Source organism: Neoarius graeffei, chromosome 5 (genome assembly GCF_027579695.1).
Source record: "Neoarius graeffei isolate fNeoGra1 chromosome 5, fNeoGra1.pri, whole genome shotgun sequence".
NCBI classification, from domain to species: Eukaryota; Metazoa; Chordata; class Actinopteri; order Siluriformes; family Ariidae; genus Neoarius; species Neoarius graeffei.
Genome location: NC_083573.1, coordinates 104712116 through 104729571, shown reverse-complemented (window position 1 = coordinate 104729571; position 17456 = coordinate 104712116).

Genomic DNA, 17456 nt, shown 5'->3' with positions numbered 1-17456 from the left:
CTCTTGAGATTCAGTTCATGGACAGATGTCCTGACATTTTCCTTTAGAATTCGCTGGTATAATTCAGAATTCATTATTCCATCAGTGATGGCAATCCTGGCCCAGATGCAGCAAAACAGGCCCAAACCATGATACTACCACCACCATGTTTCACAGATGGGATAAGGTTCTTATGCTGGAATGCAGTGTTGTCCTTTCTTCAAACATAATGCTTCTCATTTGAACCAAAAAGTTCTATTTTGGTCTCATCTGTGCACAAAACTTTTTTACAATAGCCTTCTGGCTTGTCCACATGATCTTTAGCAAACTGCAGATGAGCAGCAATGTTCTTTTTGGAGAGCAGTGGCTTTCTCCTTGCAACCCTGCCATGCACACCATTGCTGTTCAGTGTTCTCCTGATGGTGGACTCATGAACATTAACATTAGCCAATGTAAGAGAGGCTTTCAGTTGCTTAGAAGTTACCCTAGGGTCCTTTGTGACCTCGCCGACTATTACACGCCTTGCTCTTGGAGTGATCTTTCTTGGTCGACCACTCCTGGGGAGGGTAACAATGGTCTTGAATTTCCTCCATTTGTACACAGTCTGTCTGACTGTGGATTGGTGGAGTCCAAACTCTTTAGAGATGGTTTTGTAACCTTTTCTAGCCCGATAAGCATCAACAACGCTTTTTCTGAGGTCCACAGAAATCTCCTTTGTTCATGCCATGATACACTTCTACAAACATGTGTTGTGAAGATCAGACTTTGATAGATCCCTGTTCTTTAAATAAAACAGGGTGCCCACTCACACCTGATTGTCATCCCATTGATTGAAAACACCTGACTCTAATTTCACCTTCAAATTAACTGCAGATATGTAATATTGGATCATTGTCCTCAATAAGTAAATGACCAAGTATAATATTTTTTGTCTCATTTGTTTAACTGGGTTCTCTTTATCTACCGTACTTTTAGGACTTGTGTGAAAATCTGGTGATGTTTTAGGTCATATTTATGCAGAAATATAGAAAATTCCAAAGGGTTCACAAACTTTCAAGCACCACTGTAATTTGTGGACTGATCCTGAAAATTGTTGGCTGATCAATGAAATCATGGGCTGATCAGTGAAGTTATGGATAGAACATGAAGTTTTTGGACTTAACATGAAAATTATTGACTGATCAACAAAAGCATGGACTGAACAATGAAGTCCTGGAGAAAACATTTAATTTGTGGACTGATCACAAAAAATATTGGCTGATCAATGAAATCATGGGTTGATCAGTGCATTTATAGATAGAACATGTAATTTGTGGACTGATCACTTAAGCTGTGGACTGATCATGAAACTTATTGGCTGATCAATTAACTCATTTGCTGATCAGTGAAGTTATGGACAGAACACATCATTTGTGGAGTGATCATGAAAATTATTGGCTGGTCAAATAAATTATGGGCTGATCACTGAAATTATAGACTGATTAAATAATCTGTGGACTGATCAGTAAAACTGGACTGGTAAGTGAAGTAGGAAACTAAAGTCATGGACTAATCAATGAAATTGCAGACTGATCAATGAAATCCTGGGCTGATCGTATTGATTATGAATTATCGTAGAAAAATAGAAGGTTAATCTCAATTTTAAACCCGTCTTAGCCATATTCATAAACCTTTATTTCTGAAACAGTTGATCTCTCAGCTGAATGCAGAACCTGGTAGGAGAGGCTGGTGGATGATGCACAGTGCGTTTTATCTGTATTATCTCCAGTCTTATGAAATTTTATGTAAGCACCCTGACAGCAGCACGTCTCCTGAAAAAGTTATAACAATAAACTTTATGGACAAAGAGAATCTGTCGACAGGAAACAGTGTTTAAAAACAAACATGTCTTCCCCCAGATTTCCTCCCTCTCTCTGTGTACTGGCTGCCTGCTGAGACATCTCCGTCTCATTCTCTCTGAAGACGTGAGAGACATTTCAGTCCACCTGGACGTCAAGCCACTGACAGTCACGTTAAAAAAAAAAAAACATCATGAAGAGAGTATGAGTGACAGAAATAAGACGAGGTTGGGAATTGTGTTTGCGAATTGCTACAAATACTCAGAAGAATAGGTAAATAAACTAAATAAACAGTGTATCATGATGTACAGGACATACAATCTCCTGTGTGCTCAAAATGTAATTGCATGACATATTCTGAACAGAAGGAAAAATAGAGAACACTTTTTAGAACATCACATAAAATACCAGACTTCATGAGCACAATTTGCCCAAAATGCATTACGATTTGACACGCACTCTGTTTCAAAACATTGGTGATTAAAAAACAAAAATAAAAATCACATTTCATCTACCAGTTGGGGCGGCATGGTAGTGTAGTGGTTAGCGCTGTCGCCTCACAGCAAGAAGGTCTGGGTTTGAGCCCCGGGGCCGGCGAGGGCCTTTCTGTGCGGAGTTTGCATGTTCTCCCTGTGTCCCCGTGGGTTTCCTCCGGGTGCTCCGGTTTCCCCCACAGTCCAAAGACATGCAGGTTAGGTTAACTGGTGGCTCTAAATTGACCGTAGGTGTGAGTGTGAATGGTTGTCTGTGTCTATGTGTCAGCCCTGTGATGACCTGGCGACTTGTCCAGGGTGTACCCCGCCTTTCGCCCGTAGTCAGCTGGGATAGGCTCCAGCTTGCCTGCGACCCTGTAGAACAGGATAAAGCGGCTAGAGATAATGAGATGAGATTTACCAGTTTTGATCAAACTGATGTAGCCATGTACAACCCCAATTCCAAAAAAGTTGGGACGCTGTGTAAACTGTAAATAAAAACAGAATGTGAAGATTTGCAAACCATGGAAACTGTATTTCACTGAAATATGTTGTACAAAGACAACATATTAATTGCTGAAACTGAGAAATTTTATTGTTTTTTGAAAAATATATGCTCATTTTGAATTTGATGCCAGCAACACCTTTCAGAAAAGTTGGGACAGGGGCATGTTTACCACTGTATTGCATCACCTCTACTTTTACCAGCACTCTAAAAGTTTGGGAACTGAGGAGACCAGTTGCTATAGTTTTGAAAGAGAAATGTTGTCCCATTCTTGCCTGATATGCAATTTCAGGTGCTCAACAGTTCGGAGTCTCCTTTGTTGTATTTTGTGCTTCATAATGCACCGAATGTTTTAAACAGGAGACAGGTCTGGACTGCAGCAGACAAGTTTAGCACCTGGACTCTGTTACTATGGAGCCATGCAGTTTTAATTTGTGCATAAAGCGGTTTGGCGTTGTCTTGCTGAAAGAAGAAAAGCTTTCCCTGAAAAAGATTTTGTCTGGATGGGAGCATATTGCTCTGAAACGTGTTTATATGATTCAGCATAAATGATGCCTTCCCAGATGTACAAGCTACCCATATCATGTGCACTGATGCCCCCTCATACCATCACAGATGCTGGCTTTTTAGCTGTGCACTGATAACAAGCCGGATGGTCCCTCTCCTCTTTAGCCTGGAGGACGTGGTGTCCATGATTTCTAAAAATAATTTTTACTTTTTATTCATCAGATCTCGGGACAGTTTTCCACTTTGCCTCAGTCCATCGTAAAAGAACTCGGGCCCAGAGAAGGTGGCGGTGTTTCTGGATATTGTTTGTATCTGGTTTTAACTTGCATTTGTGGATGCAGTAATGAACTGTTTTCACAGACGATGGTTTTCTGAAGTGTTCCTGAGCCCATACAGTGATTTCCACTTCAGGCACATGTCTACTTTTAATGCAGTGTCTCCTGAGGGCCTGAAGATCACAGGCATCCAATGTCAGTTTTCAGCCTTGTCTCTTGCATACAGAGATTTCTCCAGATTCTCTGAATCTTTGAATGATATTATGGACCATAGATGATGTGATCCCCAAATTCTTTGTAGTTTTACATTAAAGAACGTTATTCTTAAACTGTTCCACTCTTTGCCCACACAGTCTTTCACAGAGCTTTGAACCTCTCCCCATCTTTACTTCTGAGAGACTCCGCCTCTCTTGGATGGTCTTTTTATACCCAATCATCTTACTGACCTGTTGCTAATTAACCAAATTATTATTTTTTTCCTGCATTAGACAGCTTTTTCAGTTTTTTGTTGCCCCGTCCCACCTTTTGCTGACATCCAATTCAAAATGAGCATATATTAAAAAAAAAAATTCTCAGTTTCAACTATGTTGTCTTTGTACTATTTTCAATGAAATATAGCATTTTCATGATTTGCAAATCTTCACATTCTGTTTTTATTTATGTTTTACTCTGTTAGCTAGCTAGTTAGCAGTCCTGCATTTCAGCTGGCTAGTCTGCAAGGTAATATTCTTTGTATAGATTTGGAAAGAAAGTGAGCATAAAAATTGCCAAGTAGCAGTGTCACAGTGTAGAGTTTCCACATTTACTTTCACAATATAAAGCTGTTTATAATATTTAATAATTAAAATGTCTATATAGATCTCATCTCATTATCTCTAGCCGCTTTATCCTGTTCTACAGGGTCGCAGGCAAGCTGGAGCCTATCCCAGCTGACTACAGGCGAAAGGCGGGGTACACCCTGGACAAGTCGCCAGGTCATCACAGGGCTGACACATAGACACAGACAGCCATTCACACTCACACCTACGGTCAATTTAGAGTCACCAGTTAACCTAACCTGCATGTCTTTGGACTGTGGGGGAAACCGGAGCACCCGGAGGAAACCCACGCGGACACGGGGAGAACATGAAAACTCCACACAGAAAGGCCCTCGCCGGCCCCGGGGCTCGAACCCAGGACCTTCTTGCTGTGAGGCGACAGCGCTAACCACTACACCACCGTGCTGCCGTCTATATAGATGTAGCCAACTATTCTATGTGTTGTGAGATCAGATAATTTCTTAACAGTAGCTAGTTAGCAATTGAGCTAGTTAGCATGTGTGCTAGTTAGCTAGTTAATGAGTGAGATGATATATCTCTGTAAAGGGTTTTGCATTGATAAAAGTGCAAGGGGATTTTAATGAACTATTTTTTTTTAATGAGTATTAAGTGTGCCATGACATTAATTTCATAAAATGAAGTAATGTTTACCTCTGTGATAGATGATTCGAAGTACTTCCTCATTAGCTTTGTAAATACATTTGGCTTTATGTTTCTTGAAGCCTTGGACAATTTTCTTTGTTAAGCTAGAAAGCATATAATACCAAAGGTTTGAAAAAATCTGATGGATTTATAATCATAGAGCATTTTTAAATGCTATCTTACTGTGCTGGGGCGGCACGGTGGTGTAGTGGTTAGCGCTGTCGCCTCACAGCAAGAAGGTCCGGGTTCAAGCCCCGTGGCCGGCGAGGGCCTTTCTGTGCGGAGTTTGCATGTTCTCCCCGTGTCCGCGTGGGTTTCCTCCGGGTGCTCCGGTTTCCCCCACAGTCCAAAGACATGCAGGTTAGGTTAACTGGTGACTCTAAATTGACCGTAGGTGTGAGTGTGAATGGTTGTCTGTGTCTATGTGTCAGCCCTGTGATGACCTGGCGACTTGTCCAGGGTGTACCCCGCCTTTCGCCTGTAGTCAGCTGGGATAGGCTCCAGCTTCCCTGCGACCCTGTAGAACAGGATAAAGCGGCTACAGATAATGAGATGAGATGAGATCTTACTGTGCTAACTAACTGAGCAAACTTAGCTAGTTAATTCAGCTAGCTAGTTCATCTTAATTCAAGATACTGTGTCATGCATCACATGGTGGGCTTTCCTCATTCGTGCAAGGCATTGTGGGATACAAATTTGAAACAGGAGAGAAAAATGGAGGACTTGAGTGTGAGAATGAAACGTGAAAGACTGACTACAGTAACGGAAAGCGAGAAGAAAAGACGTTATGTTATAGAAGAAGGAAAGGAAACGCAGGACCAAACTAATAAATATCGGTGCTCAGCGAGCACCTCGGTGTGATCAGCTGTTCGTTTAGCAACAGAATGATGGAACTGTCAGTGCACGCTCAAAGGTAAACCTGTAGATGGCAGTGTGGCACACCCTGAAATATGTGACCACAAGTTTTTAATTTAATTTTTTTGGTTATTTGAATGTGTAAATATGTGATTTTGAATGGGAACTATTAGTACAGTATGGGGAACAGTATGCGCATGACACAGGGGTAGCGCCTGGGTTGGTTGCTATGGGGACCACAGCCCCCAGCCTGCAGATGAAATCCAGCGCGAAACAAGGAAAAGTTAACTCCTGTGTCATCTCTCCATTATTCACCTGTTTACAGGTTAGTAGACTGTAACCCCGCTGTCTTTATGTAACACCAAAGAATTAATATATTTTGGAACATTTGTATTGTGTTGTATTGAATGTTTGGTTAAAACAGAGTGATATTAAAAAGTTTGTATTTAGCTCATATTAGCGACCGGCGGACGTTAATGCTCAGCCACTGTGTCGCGAGCCCTCAGCTGAGAAACAGTGTAACTGTCAAGACGAGTATGGATAAGTTTCAAGCTCCCGGACACCGTTTTTAGACATTGTTAATTCACTTGAGTTAAAGAGTATAAATACGCTCACCTACTGGTTTTCTGGAATGGATATTTTGAGAGTTAAGATTGATGAGTTGCCTATAAACAACTTAATACGTAGTCTGCTGGTGTGACTATTTAGTTAATGAATACGAGTATGGATAAGTACAGTAAACATTTATTTCATGAATAATACTGACACGTAAGATAATAAGACTATATGTTAAGAAACAGTGTGATGTAGGGGTCGTCTCCTAATGACTGTAAACATAGCCTATGAAACGGGTTTCACCATATTGATAGATAGGCTATGTAATGAAGATGCGCGAAGATATGTGTATGTATGGAGATATGTAATGATTTTGATACATTGATATTGTTGTTTTAGAGGTAGCTTTGAACAAGTTGTGTTATTGTATTGCTTGTGTCATTGTATTGGGTTTGGATCCTGTTCAGTATGTGTGGTCGGTGGTTTGCTAGGCGGCTACAGATAGCCTGTTTTTAAAGTGGAGTGTTCACTTTATGTTGCACTCTTCAGCCATAGTGGCCAGTCTACAACTGTGTAAATGTTGTATGAATATGTATGTATGAATATATGAATGAACATATGAATGTTATGTTATGACAACATGAATGTAAATAAAGGAGATGCAGTCCAGCACGAAACAAGGAAAAGTTAACTCCTGTGTCATCTCTCCGTTATTCACCTGTTTACAAGTTTATTTTTGTTGCGTTTCGTCCCACTCCTGGGACCCGTAACAGCAGTAATGCAACACTGTGGATGCCAGCTGCCGTAAAACCCAAAAGAAGAAGAAGGTAAACCTGCGCATGCGCACACGGACTTCCTCTATCTGCTTGACTGCGTGAAACGAGCGATTTCATGCACATTATTTGCTTTAATCCCCTCAAATTAAATGACTTCCCAGCCACAGAATGGCCTGATATTTTGTGAGATATTACAGAAATAAACATATATCACAATGAGCACATTTCAGACGGAACTAAATTTCACCAATTTTATGAAATCAAAAGGACGTCTAGCTTTTAGATGTCAACTTATTGTATTTTGTTGCTTTACTAACATACTAGCTAGTTATGAACACATCCTTGTTAGCTTGTTAATTAGTAAGCTGAGATGACTGCAAAATTTGAAGATGTGAAAAAAAAAACCATAATGGAAATCTCCTTTAACATAGCAGCTGATAGATAGAAACAGCAAACTAGCTGTTTGCTATACTGCTCATTTCTGTAAATTGCTGACCAGTTAGCAAACCAGCTAGTTTAAAGTGAGTCCAAGAAAATGTCATGGTATCTGATAGAGATTCTCTATTTATTAGCTATTTAGAAAGTCAATAATGACTCGGTACATAGTTTGAAGGAATTTTAGTGTGTAAAACTTCAATAAAATTAAAGGCTGGTTGATGGAGCTTTGATAATTTATTCTGCTAGGTAGATAATTAGCAAACCAGCTCATTAGCATACTTACTAGTTTTTTTTGCAAGTGAACAATAATGTATTTTTACACAGTTTGTATGAATTTAGCATTCCTCTGTCTGCTTGACTGTGCAAAGCGAGCGATTTCATGCACATTATTTGCTTTAATCCCCTCAAATTAAATAACTTCCCAGCCACAGAATGGCCTGATATTATGTGAGATATTACAGAAATAAACATAAACACAATAACACATTTCAGAGGGAACTAAATTTCACCGATTTTATGAAATCGAAAGGCCGTCTAGCTTTAAATCTTAGCTCAGGCTTAACACTACACTCAAGTTGTTTATTATATGGAAAATGAATAAAAGAAATGCAAACAATGTTATTAATACAGTACTACTAATACTTATCTATTGCATAAGCCTAATAAACTCAGATAATAATCATTTACTCTCTCAGATAACAGGAAATAAATCATATTTACATACTGGCTTGTTCAGGTTGTACTTCAGAAGTATTTACAGTGGAAAGTGTCACCTTATTAAATGCAATGTGCATGCTTAATCAAATGTAAAATTCATTATTCACATGACATTAATATGAAAATGGGCCACTGTAATCCTCAGTAGGTCCAATTTAACCTAGCATAGCAAATAAATCAAACACTGACTCAAATATCAAGATACAAACTGTACACTAATGTGAAAAATGCACCACTATTAAAAGCATAAACATGATAATGAGAATTAACTGCAGCTAATAAGAACAGAGCTGTGCTAATCACTGGGAAACCTTGCAGTGGATGTGATCTCACTGGGATACGTGTCTCAAATCAGGATGACAAGATCAGGTACATGTGTTGATGCATCTAGTTTGAGTGTATAATAATTACTTGCATTAAAGCTAGGGTGACCAGATTTCCCTAGTCTGAAACCGGGACACTTTTGCGCGTGACCATGCTCGTGCTCGCACACCTTTTTTTTACATAAACGTGACACTCAGAGAGATGCGCTTATCATTTTGTTGAAGCTCACATTTATCAACATCTCACATGAAATAAAACAAACCGGCATTTTGTTATCTAGTAGCATAGTGGTATACAGATCAGTTAAATTATGGTCAGACAACAGATGTTGTAATGGCTGAGAACAGGCCAGGCTATGTCCATAGGCCAAATTTAAACTGATTTATTTCACCTGTTTGTGAGACACCAAGAAGAATGCATATGCACATGTAGGCTATATCTCTAAAATTGTACGCACTATAGCATGAACTTAAAAAGTAGATATGTGACCTCAACATAGCCTAGGTCAGAATCAACCTTACTAACCATTCCCCACAACTGAATGAATAAAGCAAGAAGATGTGTACAAAAGTGAACGCTTTAATGGAAGGTGCAACAAGCTGTTCAACACAGCAATATGGCCAAACTGTCAGAATGGTATGTTAAACAGAAACAAAAAAGAGACAAGTGATTTGAGAATATATACTACGGAAGCCGAGAGAGGCCCTTCATATAATCCTTTTTTTTTTATTCACCTTGTTATCCCGAGATAACAACATAACTAATTCGAGATCTCGAGAAAACAAAACCGTTATTTCATGATCTCGAGTAAACAGCTGAGAAATGGTTCATTCAGGTGCGCCAAGAGACTTGTGATATGCTGACTTTGGGGCTATTTCTCATTCTGTATAGACGCAACTTTGGTCATTAGAATGTCTGGAATAATCGATCACCTAATAAGGCAATATTTTGATCAGGGGTTGACACAGGGAGAGATTGCATTAAGTCTTTTAATAAGGGATAATTTCAAAATTAGTCCGCGGCACCTCCGCAGAAGACTGGCCCGGCTTCGTCTCTACCGACGGAGATACAGTGATCCAGCTGAAATCATGAAATAATTGTTTTGTTTTCTCGAGATCACGGAATAATTGTTTTGTTTTCTCGAGATCACGGAATAATTGTTTTGTTTTCTCGAGATCTCGAATTAGTTGTGTTGTTTTCTCACAACCCCAAATCGGGACTGTCCCGGTAAAACCGGGATGTCTGGTCACCCTAATTAAAGCATGTTACATCGTGCTGCTTTATGTCCTTTCCTCCGTATAGTGTCATTGGAGATTGAGATTTTTTCATCTGATTTGCTGCAGATTTGCGCTGAGGATCTCTCCGGTCATGTTGAATGCAGATCCTGCATTCTGTGTAACTGTGTGGGACTTCTTCCATGTTTGAAATGCGATGAGTGAGTTGGGATGATGCATGAAGTGCTTGGTCCTGAACAGTGCACATGTTTGAGATGTGTTCAGATCCCATTACTTTGTTTAGAAAAAAAAAAAAAAACTCTTTATGGAGTGTTTATGGCACAGTGGTGTAGTGGTTAGCACTGTTGCCTCACAGCAAGAAGGTTCTGGGTTCAAGCCCAGTGGCCAATGGGGGGCCTTCCTGTGTGGAGTTTGCATGTTCTCCCCGTGTCTGCATGGGTTTCCTCTGGGTGCTCCGGTTTCTCCCACAGCCCAAAGACATGCAGTTAGGTTGACATGGGGCGGCCTTGGCCTGAAGTGCCCTTGAGCAAGGTACCAAACCCCTGACTGCTCCCCGGGCGCTGTAGTGTGGCTGCCCACTGCTCTGGGTGTGTGTGTGCGTGTTTACTGCTTCAGATGGGTTAAATGCAGAGGATGAATTTCACTGTGCTTGAGTGTACATGTGACAAAATAAAGGCTTCTTCATCTCCAAAGACTACATTTTCAATGGTTTCATGCATTCCACAGCCAATAACTCACTGCACACTGTGAACTGAGCAAATCATGTTTGTCATATTTTCATTTATCCTATTTTTATTATTATGGCCAGGTTCTTGCCCGAACTGATAATCACGTCATACATTTTTCTTTGGCTAATCAGACACAAGGTACACCACTACACTTACCAGAGCAGTTGGGGGTTAGGTGCCTTGCTCAAGGGCATGTGAGCCAATTCTGCTGGTTCAGGGAATCAAACCAGTGACCTTTTGGGCCAAAAGCTGTTTCTCTAACCATTTTGCCATGGCTTCCTCATTTATCTTGCATAGTTTTTTTTTTTTTTTTCCAGCCTTTTATAGGAAGAGTAGAGAGTCAAACTCTGGTGGTTACCAGAGGGCCAGCCCCCCCACTGTAACTCTCAGTATGTAATAGTCAAGAAGCTGAGGGCTATAGAAACGAGGATTGTCGCCGCCCAGTGCACCTTAAAGATCATAGGCAATGGTTTTCAATTTTTGCACATTTGAAACTTTATATGTAAAAAAAAAAAAAACTTGGAATTTTCTTCTGGTCCCAAGAAGTATTGTTAATAAGTAATAATTAGAATAAGTTAGCGCGGAGGGTGGCATGGTGGTGAAGTGGTTAGTGCTGTCGCTTCACAGCAAGAAGGTCCGGGTTCGAGCCCCGTGGCTGACGAGGGCCTTTCTGTGTGGAGTTTGCATGTTCTCCCCGTGTCCGCGTGGGTTTCCTCCGGGTGCTCCGGTTTCCCCCACAGTCCAAAGACATGCAGGTTAGGTTAACTGGTGACTCTAAATTGACCATAGGTGTGAATGTGAGTGTGAATGGTTGTCTGTGTCTATGTGTCAGCCCTGTGATGACCTGGCAACTTGTCCAGGGTGTACCCCGCCTTTCGCCCGTAGTCAGCTGGGATAGGCTCCAGCTTGCCTGCGACCCTGTAGAACAGGATAAAACAGCTAGAGATAATGAGATGAGAAGTTAGCGTGGATCGCAGCAAATTTCTGTTCGGCGATTTTCGTGGCCACTCTGTGCGTGATGTCATTCAAGACAAACAATCCACTTCAGTTGAGTCCACTTGCGTTGCCGTTCGGCTTGAGTGCAGACGTGTGTTCGGGAATTTCCAAAGAAAAAACATGCCTTATTGTTGTGCAGTGAACTGTAACAACGGGACCGGTTCAGGAAGAAGTTTTTACCTTTTACTGAGAGAGGAGAAGAAGCGGAGAGAGTGGATTGGGCACGTGAAGCTAGAAGGGTTGGCTTTTTCTGGAAGAGACGGAGAGAGTGGATTGTGCGCGTGAAGTGAGAGGGTTGGCTTTTTCCAGAAGAGGCGGAGAGAGTGGATTGTGCGCGTGAAGCGAGAGGGTTGGCTTTTTTCGGAAGAGGCGGAGAGAGTGGATTGCGCGTGTGAAGTGAGAGGGTTGGCTTTTTCCGGAAGAGGCGGAGAGAGTGGATTGCGCGCGTGAAGCGAGAGGGTTGGCTTTTTTCGGAAGAGGAGGAAAGAGTGGATTGTGTGCGTGAAGCGAGAGGGTTGGCTTTTTCTGGAAGAGGCGGAGAGAGTGGATTGTGCACGTGAAGCGAGAGGGCTGCCTTTTTCCAGAAGAGGAGGAAAGAGTGAATTGTGCGCGTGAAGCGAGAGGGTTGGCTTTTTCCAGAAGAGGAGGAAAGAGTGGATTGTGTGTGTGAAGCGAGAGGGTTGGCTTTTTCCGGAAGAGGAGGAGAGAGTGGATTGTGCATGTGAAGCGAGAGGGTTGCCTTTTTCTGGAAGAGGCGGAAAGAGTGGATTGTGCACATGAAGCGAGAGAGCTGCCTTTTTCTGGAAGAGGCGGAAAGAGTTGATTGTGCGCATGAAGCGAGAGGGTTGGCTTTTTCTGGAAGAGGCAGAGAGAGTGGATTGTGCACGTGAAGCGAGAGGGTTGGCTTTTTCTGGAAGAGGAGGAGAGAGTGGATTGTGTGCGTGAAGCGAGAGGGTTGGCTTTTTCTGGAAGAGGAGGAGAGAGTGGATTGTGCACGTGAAGCGAGAGGGTTGCCTTTTTCCGGAAGAGGAGGAGAGAGTGGATTGTGCACGTGAAGCGAGAGGGTTGGCTTTTTCCAGAAGAGGCAGAGAGAATGGATTGTGCGCCTGAAGCGAGAGGGTTGGCTTTTTCTGGAAGAGGCGGAGAGAGTGGATTGTGCACATGAAGCGAGAGAGCTGCCTTTTTCTGGAAGAGGCGGAAAGAGTTGATTGTGCGCATGAAGCGAGAGGGTTGGCTTTTTCTGGAAGAGGCAGAGAGAGTGGATTGTGCACGTGAAGCGAGAGGGTTGGCTTTTTCTGGAAGAGGAGGAGAGAGTGGATTGTGTGCGTGAAGCGAGAGGGTTGGCTTTTTCTGGAAGAGGAGGAGAGAGTGGATTGTGCACGTGAAGCGAGAGGGTTGCCTTTTTCCGGAAGAGGAGGAGAGAGTGGATTGTGCGCGTGAAGCGAGAGGGTTGGCTTTTTCCAGAAGAGGCAGAGAGAATGGATTGTGCGCATGAAGTGAGAGGGTTGGCTTTTTCCAGAAGAGGAGGAGAGAGTGGATTGTGCACCTGAAGCGAGAGGGTTGGCTTTTTCCAGAAGAGGAGGAGAGAGTGGATTGTGCGCCTGAAGCGAGAGGGTTGGCTTTTTCCGGAAGAGGAGGAGAGAGTGGATTGTGCGCGTGAAGCGAGAGGGTTGGCTTTTTCTGGAAGAGGAGGAGAGAGTGGATTGTGCGCGTGAAGCGAGAGGGTTGGCTTTTTCTGGAAGAGGATGAGAGAGTGGATTGTGCGCATGAAGCGAGAGGGTTGGCAGCCAGGTAAATACGCCACTCTGTGCTCTGATCACGTTTTGAAGAATCCCCATCTGTTGGAGAGTTTAGGTGTCAGTGTCGGACAGAGAAGGTTCAAACCTGACGCTGTTCCGACAAAATTCGAGCACAAAATCAAGGAGTCAAAGAAGAAACAGACTAGCAACGCTCAAGCAAAATGGAGAAGATTGGAGGTAAACATTTTTACCTTTTACCTTTTTCATTTAAATGCTCGGTAGTTGAAAAAAAAATCAATGATATACGAGATGAGATGTCTGGCCCGATATATTGACACTAGGAAATACCGCGGATGGCAGGCTAATGTGGCCTATCAGCACACTGTCAAGTAATCATTACCTATATCCACTATGGCTTCGCAACAGCCATAGATTCATACATTTATGGTTTCACCTCTCGATATTCAATTTGTAGAGTTCCTACTTCAAAATCTCTATCACTTTCAGACATTTTACACAACCTCTCATGACCAAAGTCTGTACACGTGTGCTCGGTTTGCAAGTAAACACAGAACTGCTCCCAGTCTGTTTGCCTTGAATGACGTCACGATGAAGGTCCCCTGGAGGTAAAAGTGAGATGTTAACAAACCTTCAGAACTTGCGCAAAACAGTATATTTTAACTGTTTTATTCAATTTTAGGGTGCAAATTAGACACCAGGAAGATTGAATTTGCTTTTTGGGTCGTTCTTCTAGAAAATACATTCCACCTCCGACCCTTGCCTATGACCTTTAAGATCCTGGTTAGTACTGGGACAGGAGACTGCCTGGGAAGACCAGGTCCTGGCATACGAACCTGACTTTATAGGAAGAAGAAATTTTACTCTGTTTATCAATGTTAGCACCAAGTGTTTACACATGAATTAGCACCAAAATTGAGAGAATTTGATGGGACACACAACATGATATGATAAAATATTCCTTTATTCCAATAATAATTCCTTTATTAGCTCATCTGGCCAACAGGTGATGAGTTTATGCCATCATGTGTTGTCCAGCGTCCATCCGGCGGCGTCCATATTTCACAAAAATCACTTCTTCTCTCTCAGTTCACTGATTTTTATTCTTTTTGGCAGGAAAGTAGGTCTGCCTGGGGTCCATATAGCTTCTACCCAAATTTGCATTATTGCAATTAATAATGAAGATATGGAGTAATTAATCAATCCCTAACAAGCAGTTTCCACACAAATTGCTTCTTCTCCCTCAATTCTTCACCGATTTTGATTCTTTCTGGTATGAAGATAGGGGGACCTAGGGTGCATATAACTTCTACCCAGATTTGCTTTGTTACAATTATTAATGAAGTTATGGACCAATTAAGCCTTAATGAGCAGTTCAACAAAAATTGCTTATTCTCGGTCAATTCCTCACCATTTTGAATTCTTTCTGGCAAATAGGTCGGTATTCCTAGGGTGGATATAGTTTCTATATATAGCTTGTATAGAGTGTATATAGCTTACAATGTTTATTGCGCAAGGTGGCCTACTTTAGATCATTCCTTTTGGACTAGACAGAGCCGGAGTGAGCAACACCATTACTGAAGGTCTCATTATTATTAACTCTTTTGAAACAACAGTTTGCTTTATTGTCACATTTTTCCATGGTTTTCCATTTTGTTATCATTTGCACTCAGCAATGTTTTATTCTTCCCAACAGTCTGTGACCCAGTCATAAAGAACCCATGACCCTCAACCTACCAGTTGAGAAACACTGCCTTACTCTTACCATAGTGTATGGGTGCTGTCTGAGACGGCTGCCTCTCCAGTAGCTCTGTAGTTTTTAGCTCTTTAAACCTCTTTTTTTTCCACCTTTTTTTTACTTTTTTGCTCTTCTTACGAAGACATAGTGTGTTTTACTTATATCACATGGATATTTTTAACTTTAACACGCAACCAGGAGCCAGTTTTCTCACTTATTTGAGAGAGGAGCTGCTGGCCTTGAAAACAATGGTACGAGCCGGGATACGACACCCCATCCCAGCCGAGTTGAGGAGGAAACCTAGGGGCTGCAAAGCTGGAGCTAAGCTAAAGGCTAGGCTAGCGGACAACCAGCAGCACTACAAACCACCCATTCCCTCCATTATCATGGGGAATGTGAACTCGCTGCCGAATAAAGTCGACGAGCTATCCACTCTGACCAACCAGCAGATTTACCGGGAGAGCAGCTTATTTATCTTTACGGAGACATGGCTAACACACCTTGTACTGGATGCTAACGTGGACCTGCGGGGATTCACTGCTGTGAGAGTTGACAGAGACACTAACACATGCGGGAAAAGCAAAGGTGGGGGACTCATCATTTATGTTAACAACTGCTGGTGTATCCCGGGATATATCTCTGTAAGGACAGTTTTATGTTGCCCAGACTTGGAGCTGCTAGCCGTTAGCCTGCGGCCGTATTATCTGCCAAGGGAGTTCAGTCACGTGATCACCATCTGTGTTTACATCCCTCTGAAGGTAGATGCAGCCACTTCACGTGACAGGATTCACTCTGTCACAGCAAGGCTGCAGCCACAGCACCCTGAGGCATTTATCATCATTTCTGGGGACTTTAATCATGCTACTTTGGACTCTACTTTGGCTGCTTTTTACCAGGCTGTGGATTGTCCAAAAAGGAACAACAGGACAATTGACTTGCTGTATGCTAATGTGAGGGATGCATACAGAGTCACACCCCAACCCCCACGAGGGAAGTCTGACCACAACCTGGTTTGTCTACAGCTGAAGTACACCCCCCTGGTTCAAAGGCAGCCTGCAACAACTAGCTCCATCAGGAGGTGGTCCTCTGAAATGGAAGATGCCCTCAGAGACTGCTATGACATCATGGACTGGGATGTGCTGCTTAACCCACACTGTGAGGACATAGAGGGGCTGACACACTGTCTGACAGATTACCTCAACTTCTGTGCAGACGTGGTCTCCCCCACTAAGACTGTACGGTGTTACCCTAATAACAAGCCATGGGTAACACAGGAAGTCAAAGCTGTCCTCAACAGGAAGAAGGCCGCCTTCAGGAGCAGGGATAGGGAGGCGATGAAAACAGCACAGCAGGAGGTGAAACGCTGCATGAGGGAAGCTAAGGACAGCTACAGGAGAAAGGTGGAGCAGAAGCTGAAGGAGAACAGCATGAGGGAGGTCTGGGAAGGTGTGAAAACCATCACAAGCCACAATACAAAGACCAGAGTCGTTGAGAGGACAGTGGAGAGGGTGAATGAGTTGAATGACTCCTTCAATCGGTTCAACCAGCCCACGTACCCCCACCCTCTCCCTCACTGCAGCCATCTCTCCTTCTTCTCTCAACACACCTCCCCCCAGTCATCACAGCAGCCCCCTTCTCCCCCACCTCAACACAGACTCCTCCATGCATTACTGCAGACAAGGTCAGAGGTCAACTGAGGAAGCTTCACCCCAGGAAAGCAGTAGGCCCGGACAAGGTGTGTCCATGACTACTGAAGACCTGCGCTGCTGAACTGGGTGAACCACTCCAACGCATCTTCAACCTCAGCCTGCAGCTCGGTAGAGTGCCAACCCTCTGGAAGACATCATGTATCGTTCCAGTTCCCAAAAAGAATCGGCCCAGTGAGCTGAATGACTTCCAACTGGTGGCACTCACTTCACATCTGATGAAGACATTGGAGCGGCTCTTCCTCAGCCTCCTCAGACCCCAGGTACAACATGCCCAGGACTGTCTGCAGTTTGCGTACTGGGCAGGTGTTGATGTGGAAGACTCTATTCTCTACCTGCTACACCGAGCCCACTCGCATCTGGATAAGGGAAATGGCACAGTGAGGATCCTCTTCTTGGACTTCTCAAGTGCCTTCAACACCATCCAGCCCCTACTGCTTCAGGACAAACTGAAGAGGATGCGAGTGGACCCCTGCCTAGTCACCTGGATCTCCAGCTACCTCACTGACAGGCCGCAGTACATCAGGCTGAAGGACATCACATCTGACACTGTAATTAGCAGCACTGGAGCACCCCAGGGCATGGTGCTGGCTC